The sequence below is a fragment of the Pleurodeles waltl genome, chromosome 4_1 (assembly GCF_031143425.1).
Source record: "Pleurodeles waltl isolate 20211129_DDA chromosome 4_1, aPleWal1.hap1.20221129, whole genome shotgun sequence".
Classification (NCBI taxonomy): domain Eukaryota; kingdom Metazoa; phylum Chordata; class Amphibia; order Caudata; family Salamandridae; genus Pleurodeles; species Pleurodeles waltl.
Genome location: NC_090442.1, coordinates 154,561,053 through 154,573,326, shown reverse-complemented (window position 1 = coordinate 154,573,326; position 12,274 = coordinate 154,561,053). Strand labels below are relative to the sequence as shown.

General features: G+C 48.6%; 1 protein-coding gene across 1 annotated transcript in view; it reads right to left on the bottom strand.

The window, feature by feature from the left end:
- The window catches only part of LOC138287141 (solute carrier family 23 member 1-like), a 343,235-nt gene that overhangs the window by 236,551 nt on the left and 94,410 nt on the right, over positions 1-12,274 (bottom strand). The gene's annotated exons all lie outside the window — the stretch shown is intronic.

Sequence of the window (12,274 nt, the reverse complement as noted above, 5' to 3'; positions counted from 1 at the left end):
CCATTGTAGATACTGGGCTCCATAGGTTAACATTGAAATATTGTATTTGATTGTAAATATTGTTAAGAAAGGCGTAAAAATGTCATTCCAGGACTTAAAAGATTTGTCTTAATAAATTTAGCAATATGCCATTGGTGAATTTATCATAACTGGCACAGAAAAGAAGTTATGAGTCTTTTCTTTCTGTAAGCCAAAATCCAGCCTTCTGGAGGTCCCCCCTGGCGGGTCAGTGCTAACAGGATTAGCAGGGCTGCTTTGATTAGATGATAAGTAGCTGTCCGGGGAGAGGCTATTTGCTGAGGGGAGCTCTGTAGCTTTACAGGAGTGCCAGAGCAGCAGGAGGGGTAATAAAACATCCAGCCTCAAAGGACAGTAGGACAGGCAGGAAATGCCAGGTCACCTACCCCCACATCCTGCACCCCTCAGCCAGGCAGCAGACCTAAGGAAGGAATTTGCAGATGTTAGGAGGAGGAGAGCTATGGAAATGAGCCACACTAGGAGTTGTATTAGTTAGCTCTGACTGGTCTGCTGAAATTTCAGTCATCATGGATTTTGAAAGAATGGTGTTTTCTGTGACAGGAATATGCCACACTTCGTAGGAAGTGGTCATGTACTTGGGTGTCACCCTGCATTCTATTGGTCAGGGGTGCCCCGCTTCCTGATGCCAAGGAGTAGTGAATAAATATGTGAGAGATGCATAGCCTCTCAGTTCTGCTGTCTGAAACTACAAGAAAAAGAAGGCCTGTCCTGCTGTAATCTGGATCTGTACCCTTAGCCTGCATGTCTGAGTTAACTGCACCTGCTGCACAATCTGGTACTACCACTCTGGGAACTGTGCCATACTTCAAGAAGGAATAAAGAGTGGACTCCCTCCAGCTACATGTTAACAGAGCTTCAACAGCATCATCTCTAGCAAGATTCCCCAGCCTGGAGTGCATTCAATGGACTTTTAAGGGTCTGGTCAGGTATCTTGTGGGAATTGTAGTCCCAAATTTCCAAAGACCATCCAGGAGATTCAAGACCCTTGGAGTTGTGTGCTTGGACCCTTTAAAACAGCAAGGAGGACTTCAGGAGACATCTCCTGAAGTTTGGAGAAGTTTGGAGAACTTTTGTGAAAAAGCTCCAGGAGGTGACCGACTCGACCCAGGAAGTCAAGCTGGCGAACCCTCACTGTGACCTGGCCTAGATTTCAAGTTTGTCCGGCTGAAAAGCTCCGGAATGTGGCCTAGTGAAGAGCAGCGAGGGCCCTAAGAAGAAAAAAGCTCCAGAAAAGTTTCTAAGTGTGAAGGTAAAATTTTGACTGAGGCCTCCCCCTTAGTGTATCCGACTTAGGCATCATCCCTGTCGGCCTCAAACTTTGACTTTGTCCCAGTCTACTGCAACCAGATGTACCAATTTGGCACTTTGTGATTCTAAGCATTGTAAAGTGTTTATTCTTTAAAAAATCATATCTCTGGTTCCCTACATTAGATTGTTGTTGTTTTGGTGTCTATTTCTCGTAAAAATATAACCTATTTTTTTAAATTGGTGTGGGATGCTTATTGTGTGTTTTGTCTTACTTATTTACTGTATTGGAGTTTTTGATTCTTTACATTCTTGTCTCCTAAGTTAGGCCAGCCAGCTCGGTTACAGCTACCAAGGGCTGAGCAAAGGAATTCATTTACTGGCCCTATGAGGTGTTGGTGGCCTTAGTGCCAGTGGTAGGTGCATACTTACCACTACCAATAACCCACTTTCCAACAAATATGCAAGGAAACAACAGCCAAAAGTGGACATAAAGGCTCCACTCACAACCACTTCATGGAAGAAGAGTAGTCTCCATGCGGGCCCTCTTGCAGCCAATTAAAAACCTGAAAAACAATCTGCACACGAAAACTGCATCTATTGAAAAAGCACTCAATAACATTGGGCAGCAGCTAGAGGGCCTCTACAGTAGAAATGGACAGGAAGAGACTGGATTAACAATGAGAGATCTAGAAAATTGAACCATGAAAGTAGCAAGTGAAGTATAGGAATTAAAATCCTTCAACAATGGGGCAACATTGACAATGGTGGACAGCCATGAACATCTGAACAAAAAGGAAATTGACAAAATCTGTGATAAAATGCAATTATTAGCTTCCCTCCAACCCAAACATGAAACCTACCCACAGTGGCAGTACTGTCATAGTTGTGGTGCACTCAGCAGAATGGAGGGACATGTAGACTAAATTTTTACCTGGTGATTACTTTTTATATCTAATGTTCATGTACCATTTATTTAGAACTGCTAGCAGAGACAGCTTCAATACAGTTTGCTTGCTCTGATTTGTTTATCCTAATAAACAAAATTAAACCTAAAATAACTGTTGAGGAACAGTCGTCTTTTAACTTGATTTTGGGTGATAATGCTACGAAATCTACCAGTATGGATGCTATCATGTTCAGTCCCAGACCTGCTTTGCAAGCTGGCTACAGAACATGTGAGGCAGGTGCCTTTCAGCATGGTTAGAGAAGGTAGAATCAGTGAGATCCATGTTGGCTGCATGAGCCCATGGGTAGGACACCAGGGTGAGAGAGTGCCCCTTGAAGGTTGAAGGATGAACAGAGGGAATTGGCCGTGGAGAACCCATAATAACACTGAAGTAGGAATCACAGCAGGTTCAACTCGCCGCAGCTGCTAAAGGGGGTAAAGGAGCCTGCTCACCCAGAACCTTGTTCAAAATTAATGGATGACATGAGACTCTTTCTGATGTCTATAACATTGGTGGTGGGTGGGTAAGCATGCCAAAGCTGGTACAGGAGATCTAGTGGGAGGCAGCCTAGTGGTATTACAGGCATCACAGCATAACAAGATAAGGCACAAAGGCATCTCCCCACTTATAGAACTGAATCCAGATTATAAAGGTCTGCAAATTATTAAGGGGCACAAAGAAAGGTTTGTTCTAGTGGGAAAAAATCTCACACTCTCAAAGCTGGAAAAGTGACTGTGACAGATCATAATCCCTCATGGGCAATAGATTTTTAAATGAGGAGGCGTACTATGGTGGCGACAGAATGAAAGAAAAATATGTTGTGAAAGCTATTGCAGGACTCAGAGATGTAGTTTCTGTGCCTTGAAAATAAATTAAACAAGCATTTGCAATACAATAGGTCTTGGATTTGTGAGAACTAGAGATACTGGTGTTGTAAATGACAATGTCTTGTATCTATGTGATTTGGTTTGGAGTGGAGTGGATGTATGTGGTTTGGAGGGGAAATATGTGGGTTGAATTGGAATCGTTAGTTGTGGAATTCTGTGGGGTAGAATTGTGTGGTGTGTAGTGTATTTGAGTAGTGGAATTATGTGACATGGTGAATAAATGGGGTGACAGCTGCACAGAATAGACAGAAAGGAAGATGGACAGGGATAGGTAGTTTTTGCTCAAAGTGGTGTATGAACTCTAGATAGAGGAGCAGAAAGAGTGTGTGGGAAAGAGAGAAAGAAGGGGGGCGCAGGCCACAGACTATGAAAGAGAGAGTGGGACATGTAATGGGAGTACTAGTAAACACAAGCACAGTTAGTTTTCCCATACATAATTACACAGATGTTCTGTGGGGATCAGATTCAGGCACAATTGGTTAGACAAATTCATTGTAGGTTGATTTTTAACATTCTACTTATGTAAGGTGTGTGTTCAAAACTAAAGATTAGACAGTTTCAAAAAGGCCTTATTGGATTGGTGAAAACTCTGAGTCGTCGTCCCATCAAGATATCTATTGCAAAACTTTCGATTTCCCAAAAGCATGCAAGTAGTACATGCACTGCAAGTTGTAACACTGCTTTCTGGGACACGAGGTCCTGTCTCTTTAAGAAACCAGCACTGCAAGTCCCAGAATGGAAAGGAAAACCCTGGACTGTGTACGCTAACAACGCATTGACTGGGAAAAATTTAAGAGCTCTGTTACTGGGTCTGGAGGGGCCCACGGAGAGAGAGACTCGCTCTAGTCTCCTCGCGGGCACGTTCGGGAGGACAGGAAGTGGCGCAAGGTAGCCGGATTGGCCACAGGTAAGTGGGGGAGGGTTTTAGGTGTTAAAAGGGGGGTGAAAGGGGTGATCGGCCTCTTTCCGCGCCGACCGTTGTGAGGAGCGGAATTTGACTGGTCGGGGGAACTTGGTTTAGGCAGGCGAGCGTGTGCGCATGCTTACATTACTTTAGGGCCGCAAGGCTTTGCGGCCTTTGCTTTTGAATTGCATAAGTGGCTCTCGCCGCTGTCACCGCTCAGCGCCATGGCAACCAGCCACAACGCTGAAGCGGTAAAGGCCGCGCTTCGTGTTTTGGGCAAAGCCTGCTGCTCTGACTTGCTCAGGCCTGGGGTTCTGGACCAGGCCTGGGTCGGAATGATGCAGCCGACGCGGGCAGCGTCGAGCCGGGTAGCGGCTGCTATTGCCGCATGTGAATCACAAGACTCGGAAGGGGACAGGGAGGGGGCAGGAATCCGGCAATATTGCGCGGGGCGCATGCGAGGCGCTCCAAGCCCCCAGCCCATAAATGAAGGAGAATCTGGCCCACGCCAGGAGACAAAGGGGGCCACTGGGGAGGTAGGCCCAGTTTCAGTGCAGGTTGGGCCCCCAGGGGACCAGATAGGTATGGTGAGGGGCGAGGGCCCTGATTTACACACAGAGGCAGGGGGGCAGCCCATGCCAGGGCCTGACTGTGGGTAGGCCCCTTTGGACTTGTCTTGCCCCAGGGGGGACCCTTCCTCCACGGGGGGCCCAGGGCCCCAGCTAAAAAATGCGGTAAATACACTACAAAGGGCAGAGGGGGGGCAGCCAAACCCAGGTCTGCGCCCAGACAGGGCAAGATACCAAAGGCCAGGGCGAGTGCAGGGGCCAGTGGGCCCGGCGTTTTCAGGCCCTCTGGTGCAGGGAGGCTGGGACCAGGCCGAGGCATGGGACCTGGAAGCTAGGATCAGGGAGCAACGCAGGGTCGTTGCGGAAACTGAGGCCAGATGGGCTCAGTTGTGCAAGGACCGGGAGGAGTCAGGAGCCCGGGGCGAGATGAGTAAGAGGGCATTTGAGGTACCTGACGTCAGGGGGCCACAGCCATCCAGTTCAGGTGCGGGGAGCTGGGTTTGGGTGCCACAGGCCGAGGGAAGGAAGGGCCAGGAGGCTTGTGCGGCCGGAGGGCTAGTCAGCGTGGGAAGCCCCAGTGGTTCACACGGTCACGTGGGGAGAAGCAGGTCAATGCCAGCATCTGAGGTTGGCAGAAGAAAATCGACACCAACGGGGCACAACACGGCCCTAACACGTTGGTCTGAAGCAATAGAGGGGTCTGCAGCGGCCTTCTCTACACCGCTGGATCGTGGGTACCACACGGATGGTTTGCGCCATGTGGGACAGGAAGCAACAGCTGAGATGTCAGCGAAACCGAAGGGCTATGTAGCGAACCGGTGTGAGTGGGAAGGCGATGATGAGGTGGAACTTGATTATGATGAAGAAGGGGATGATTGGGAAGAAGGAGAGATTCGTGAGGAGGAGGTGAGCGGTGTCACGGGGGGCGAGGGCACAGGTGCGGCGCAACCTCTTCCTCTGTTTTTGTTTTACAGGACACCGGGTCGGCCGAAGGGCCAACTGGAGTGCGTCAAATGGCGGCGCGGGTCGGTTATTGAATAAAGCGGTGCAGCCTTTGGGGGCGATGGACAGAGGTAAGGGGAGATGGTGGTCGGTTTGGGGTGAGAGGGGTCACCAAGGGTTCATGCACGCACAAGACCATTGGTGTGGGGGACAGGCCAGTGCTGGAGACAACCGTGATTGGGTTAGGACAGGAGGGAGACACGAATAAGGCTAAGGAAGCCCCTTCCACAACGGTCACTCAGAAGTAGGGGGAAGGCACGGGGACTAAAGGCAAGGAAGGGGGAAGTCATAGGAAGCGGCTCCCTTACATGGGTTTGGCCATGCCACTTGGATCACATGTGGCGGACAAAACAAAAGCGAGAATTTGGAAGCATGAATATGTAGATGTTTTTAAGCTCTTGCATAGGGATATACAGGTCAAGGAGGGATCCAAGGAAGAGGAGTGGGAGTTAGCACGCAGGCCCAGGGTTCCTATCACAATGGATAATTGGACGTCAGCCTTTTTGAGTTTTGCCAGTATTTAATGTGAAAAATATCCGGACAGAGCCATAGTGCTCTTCAAATACATGGACATCATATGGAAGGCGCAGATGCATTTTGGGGGCTTCACATGGCTGAGCTATGACGAAGAGTTCAGGGCTAGGGTGAGCGTTAATCCGGAGAAGCCATGGGGGGATGTAGACCCAGAATTATGGATGCAATGGATGGCCTCAGCTCAATCCTCTGAGTCCACGCATACGGCAAGTGGGTTGCCAGTAGTCTACAAGACTTTTCAGTCTCGTCCCACCCAAGGAGGGGCGGGCGTGGGTAACAAGACCCCGGTGTCCACCAGGGGGGCTTGTTGGAACTTCAATAAAGGTTTCTGCTCACGGCAGCCGTGTCGGTTCAAACATGACTGCTCCAAGTGCGTGGGCCGTCATTCAGTCACCCAGGCCCGTATTTATACTTTTTTTAGCGCCGCATTTGCACCGCTTTTTGACGCAAAACGGCGCAAACCTACAAAATACAATGGTATTTTGCAAGTTTGCGCCGTTTTTGCGTCAAAAAACGACGCAAATGCGGCGCAAAAAAAGTATAAATACGGGCCGCAATGTTTTTCCCTCTCCAGTCCAGCGGAGCAATGGAGGGCGTCCAGAGGACGGGGCATGCAGGGCGCTACTGCGCCAAAAGGGTCCTACGCCAATTAGGCTAGAGACCCTGCTGCCTTGGTTACACATTTATCCAGATTCTGATAAGGCTTGTAAGTTGGAGTGGGGTTTTCAAGAAGGTTTCCGGGTGGGCTACCAGGGTCTCCGAAGTAGGAGGTGGGCAGACAATTTGCGGTCTGCAAAGGAACAGCCACAGGTGGTGCGGGACAAATTGGTGTAAGAGGTGTCGTTTGGGAGAATTGCAGGGCCATTTTTTGATTGGCCAAGCGCACAATTGATGATATCCCCCTTGGCGGTCGTGCCCAAAAAGGCACCTGGTGACTTTCCGGCTGATTCACCATTTGTCATGGCCTGAGGGAGCGTCTGTCAATGATTTTCTCGCACCTGAGGACACTCAAGTGATCTACGCCTTGGTGGATGATGGCGTCAGGTTGGTCAGAAGGTGTGGGGGCGAGGTGCGGAGATGGCAAAATGCGACATACAGTCGGCATTCAGGTTGCTACGAATACATCCAGCGGATTTTGACCTCCTGGGTATGCAGCTGGATGGGGCCATTTATGTTGACAGGGTGCTGCCCATGGGCTGTGCAATCTCCTGCGCACTTTTTGAAACCTTCAGTACCTTCTTACAGTGGGTTTTTGTCAGGCAAAGTAGCGACCGGACGGTGACTCACTATCTGGACGATTTTCTATTTGTAGGGACAGCCACATCTGGGGCCTGTGGGCAGGCGTTGGCAGCCTTTCAGGGACTAGCTCAGCGGACGGGAGTGACTTTGGCTCCGGAAAAGATGGAAGGGCCGTTGTCAGTCTTAAACTTTTTGGGCATTGAATTGGACGCAAACGCTCTGGTGGCCAGGTTGCCAGCGGCGAAACTAAAAGAGATGCTGGAATTTCTGGCCATGGTGCGGGTGCTCCACAAGATGAGCCTGCGAACAGTTCAAAAGCTGTTGGGCTACCTTAATTTTGCGTGCAGGGTCGTGAGGGGAGGAAGGACTTTCTGTAGGCGATTGGGGTTAGCTATGTCAGGGGCAGGGCTACCACACCACAGGATACGAGTCTTGTTGGCCCTGAGAGAAGACATTAAGGTGTGGGAAGCCTTTCTGGCAGACTTCAATGGGGTATCCATGACGTTCTGCGATACTGACACGGTGTGGCAAGTCCAAATTTTTTCCAATGCAGCCGGAGCTTCTGGCTTCGGACTTTACCGGGACGGGAGGTGGTGCGCGGAAACATGGCCACCGCATTGGCTGCAGCAAAGAAGGAGTATTGCCTTCCTCGAGTTCTTTCCACTCCTGGTGGCACTGGCAGTTTGGAGGCAGGAATTAGCTAACACAACAGTGGTTTTTCAAGTGGATAATATGACAGTTGTTGATTTGGTCAACAGACAGCGAGCAAGGGACCTCAGAGTGCTGCGCTTATTGCTCTAGTTTATGCTTCGTTGTTTATCTTGAAATGTTATTTTCAAAGCTACACACATACCCGGGGTTTAGAACGAGATTGCAGATTCCCTGTCTCGTTCACAGTGGCAAAGTTTTCGCGAATTGGCACCAGGAGCGGAATGGAGCAAGACTGCGGTCCCGGCAGACATTTGGGAGTGGGGGGTGTGATGATCACGGGGCTAGTGGAGATGTCCTTAGCGGTATCCACTCGGCAGAGTTACAGGCTTGCATGGTTGGAGTTTCAATCTTTTGAGTTGTTTTGGGGCAAATTTTGGTCACAAGGACCGCAGGATCTCGAGGCACGTGTGTTACGCTTCGTGCTTTATCTGATTGAGGAGGGTTCATCTCCAGCGACAATCGGAGGGAAATTGGCTGGGGTTTCCTTTTACAGGAAACTTTTCTTTGGTTTTGATCCAGCGCGTAATGATTTGTTGGGGTAGGATGTTGAAAGATTGGGGTAGGGTTAGGGTCAGTTCAGGTAAATCAGCCAGGGAGCCCATCACTTTTGAACTACTTCTAGAGCTATTGCATGTGTTGCCAGTATGCTGCACAGATGAGTACGAATTGGCTTTATTTTTCCTGTGTATGGTTTGGATGTTTTTTGGAGCATTCCGAGTGTCTGAATTGCTGGGGGTAGGAAAAGCGGTTGGGGTGAAGGTCAGAGAGGTTTGTATGCATGGGGATCGTTTGGGTATTTGGCTCAGGCGTTCGAAGACGGACCAGTTGGGGAAAGGGAAATGGGTATGGCTTGACAGGGGAGGGGATGTGTGGGCTTGTCCGGTGGGGAAATGGATGACTTTTAAGCAAAGGCTACACATGTCAGGAGAGAATGGGGTGTTTGTACATGGGACAGGGGCTAAGCTTACTAGCTACCAGCTGTTGCAGGTTTTGAGGATGGCTCTGAGACGGACAGGTCGGCGACCAATGGATTTTGGCACGCATTCATTTAGGATTGGGGCAGCTATAGCGGCGGCTCATCTGGGATGGGACTGGGCCAGAATTAAGGCCATAGGAAGATGGAAATCTAGATGCTGTGAGCGCTATGTGAGGCCGTGAGGCAGTTCTGGGAAACAGGTAGGGCTGGTTAGCTGAGACATATTGGGTGGGGGTTTAGGTCACTTTGTGACAGCCTTTACAGTGTTTTTTCTTTGCAGGATGTGTGGCTGGCCCACAGAAGGACAAGATGGTGACATGGCTGGTCGGCCATTCCTTTATTCACTGGGCGGCAAAGTTTGCTGAAAAACAAATTTACGGCAGGGCAATGGGACTCCCTAGCAGACATCATTAAGTTTTCTGGTAGGGCAAAAGCGGCATGAGGTGGGGAAGTCTGCTTCTATTTATTACTGCTAGCTTGCCGGAATGGGGATGTCCTGACTTGCTGCTGATTCACCTAAGGGAAAATGACCTCGTGAAGCTATCAGGGCTCACATTAATACAACACATGCAGAGAGATCTGGAACTCCTAAAGCAGAGATTACACGGTACCTGTTTGGTATGGACGGAATTTGTGCCCAGACGAGTTTGGAGAGGGGCAGTTAAACATGGAGCCATGGAGCAGGCCCGCAAGAAATTAAACAGGACTATGAGGGTATTTTTTTGGGCACAAGGGATTAAGGTTTTGAAGCAAGCGGACATCAAAGAACAGGATGAGGCACTGTTCAGAGCAGACGGGGTGCACTTGTCTCAGTTGGGAAACGCATACTACTTAACAGAGTTGAGGTTGTTGGTAGGGGAGTTGTGGGGTGAGAAGTTGTGGTTCAGGGAACAAGCATAAACGTTTTAGGTTGTAATGGTTATCACAAAAAAAAAAGTGAGAAGAGGTGTTTTTCCCGGGGTGGGGCAGCAAAACGCCAAGTGGGTTTTGCTGGTTGGCAGTAGATGGGGGAGGGTGGAGAGCCAGATGCGGGCTTGACCACCCTTCTAAGGAGAAAAACAAGGAGGTGAAGGATCAGAGTGGGGGGATGCACGAAGCAAGTAGGGCATGAAAGGAATAGGGAAGTGTCTAGGGGAGGAGAAGCGAAGAGAGGGTTTGGAAGAGAGAAAGATGAGCAAGAAAATCTTGAAGAGTTGGAGTTCTTTAATGTTGGGGTATATGTTGAAAGTTTAAATGATGTATTCTGGTTAAATCCTGTCCTAAATAAATGACCGTTTACACTAATGATTGGTGTCACTGTAAGTGTGTCCGATGAAGGGGCCCGCGGAGAGAGAGACTCGCTCTAGTCTCTCCGCGGGCACGTTCGGGAGGACAGGAAGTGGCGCAAGGTCGCCGTATTGGCCACAGGTAAGTGGGTGAGGGTTTTAGGTTTAGTGGTTAAAAGGGGGGTGGGAGAGGTGATCGGCCTCTTTCCGCGCCGACCGTTGTGAGGAGCGGAATTTGACCGCCCACCCACCCGGCATTTGAAAGAAGTAGGAGGGGGGATGGCGACACTGGGTGCTACGAAAAGGGGCTAGGAGAGGGTTGTTGAGCGTCAGTTAGGGCAGGTGGCAACATAGGGTAAGGCAGTAGATGGGAGAGGGTGGAGAGCCAGATGCAGGCTTGACCACCCTTCTAAGGGGAAAAACAAGGAGGTGAAGGATCGGAGTTGAGGGGGAGATGCACAAAGCAAGTGGGGCATGAAAGGAATAGGGGAGTATCTAGGGGAGGAGAAGCGAAGCGAGGGTTTAGAAGAGAGAAAGATGAGCAAGGAAATCTTGAAGAGTTGGGGTTCTTTAATGTTGGGGTATACGTTGAAAGTTTAAATGATGTATTCTGGTTAAATCCTGTCCTAAATAAATGACCTTTTACACTAATGATTGGTATCACTGGAAGTGTGTCCCAATGTCAAACAGAGGTAATCCTCTCCAAACTTTCCAGAAAGATGCACTTTTACATCATTTAAAACAGGTGTTATTTAAATGTATTGAATGCGAAAACACCATTCCTGTTGCCCTGGCTAGTTTGCAGCATGAAGTTTGTTGCACACCCGGGCGAGAGGGGCCAGATTTAAAAAAAAAAAACTAAAAAAAACAGGTTGGATACATATTTGTGTTTTCTGTGACTGGCAGTCCATCAAAGGGGCGATGAAATGAGAAGTGCAGGGGTTGGATGGTTAACCTCTAAATGTTTTTCAGCTGAAGGAGACTGGAAAAAATCAAAAGTTACAAGTTTGTCTCTAATGTAATGTTATAAAATTTCCGGGAGTGGGATTTCTTGCCAGTGAAGGTTGATGAACCTCCATTTGGCTGACTGGAGCAGTAACTTCTGAAATGAAAAAACAAAGCACCTGAGCCGCAGCCACATCTGACTCAGCCCAACCCTCACAGCAGACCTGTTTTTGTCTGCTTCAGCTGAAGTGTGCTCCGCTGCGACTTCTGTTCTAGAAGCTGAAGGCCTGGAAATTATGTTTGAAAGCGAGAGGCGCGGTGGGTGAACTTTTACTAATAAAAAACAATGCAATTTTAAAAAGTCACTAGATGATACAGAAACAGCAGTGAGGAAGGGAATAAACAAGGTCACACATTCCTGCAGGATGGATTTGCAGGCAGAATGAAATAACAGGCGGTGAGACGAGGCGATGGACATTGTGAAAACAAAGTACCTGTGTGGAGTGTTCGATTTCCATTTCAGATTTATTTTCAATATTGAAGCACAACAATTTTTTTTACAGTCACAAAATAGTACAGGAATGGTGTGGGGGAGAGTGAGGAATGGAATGAACAAAGTCACACATGACTGCGTGATCGATCTGCAGACGAAAATAAGTAATAAACTTGGGGCAGTGGGAGAAGGAGACAGAGCTTGTGAAAACACCAACTCTCCTATACAAAGAACAAGTGCAGTACATACAGTTCTAAAATTAGAATGAGCTGGAGGGAAAAAGGTAGTAAGCAGTAAAATAGTAAGGCAAATATGGCAAACCGATTTCTGATAAACGTAGAGAAGCTTTCGACCTCTGCTTTGTTTATTAGTAGTCAGAACTATGATAAACAGGGCTCCAATGACCCTTTGCGAGCAGTTAATCCACATTGTTTTTCAGATGCATTTCCATGCATTACAGTTTTTGCCTACATGCCTCTTTTTCAATGTAGGCAGGAGGTTCTAATGAGGGAGTG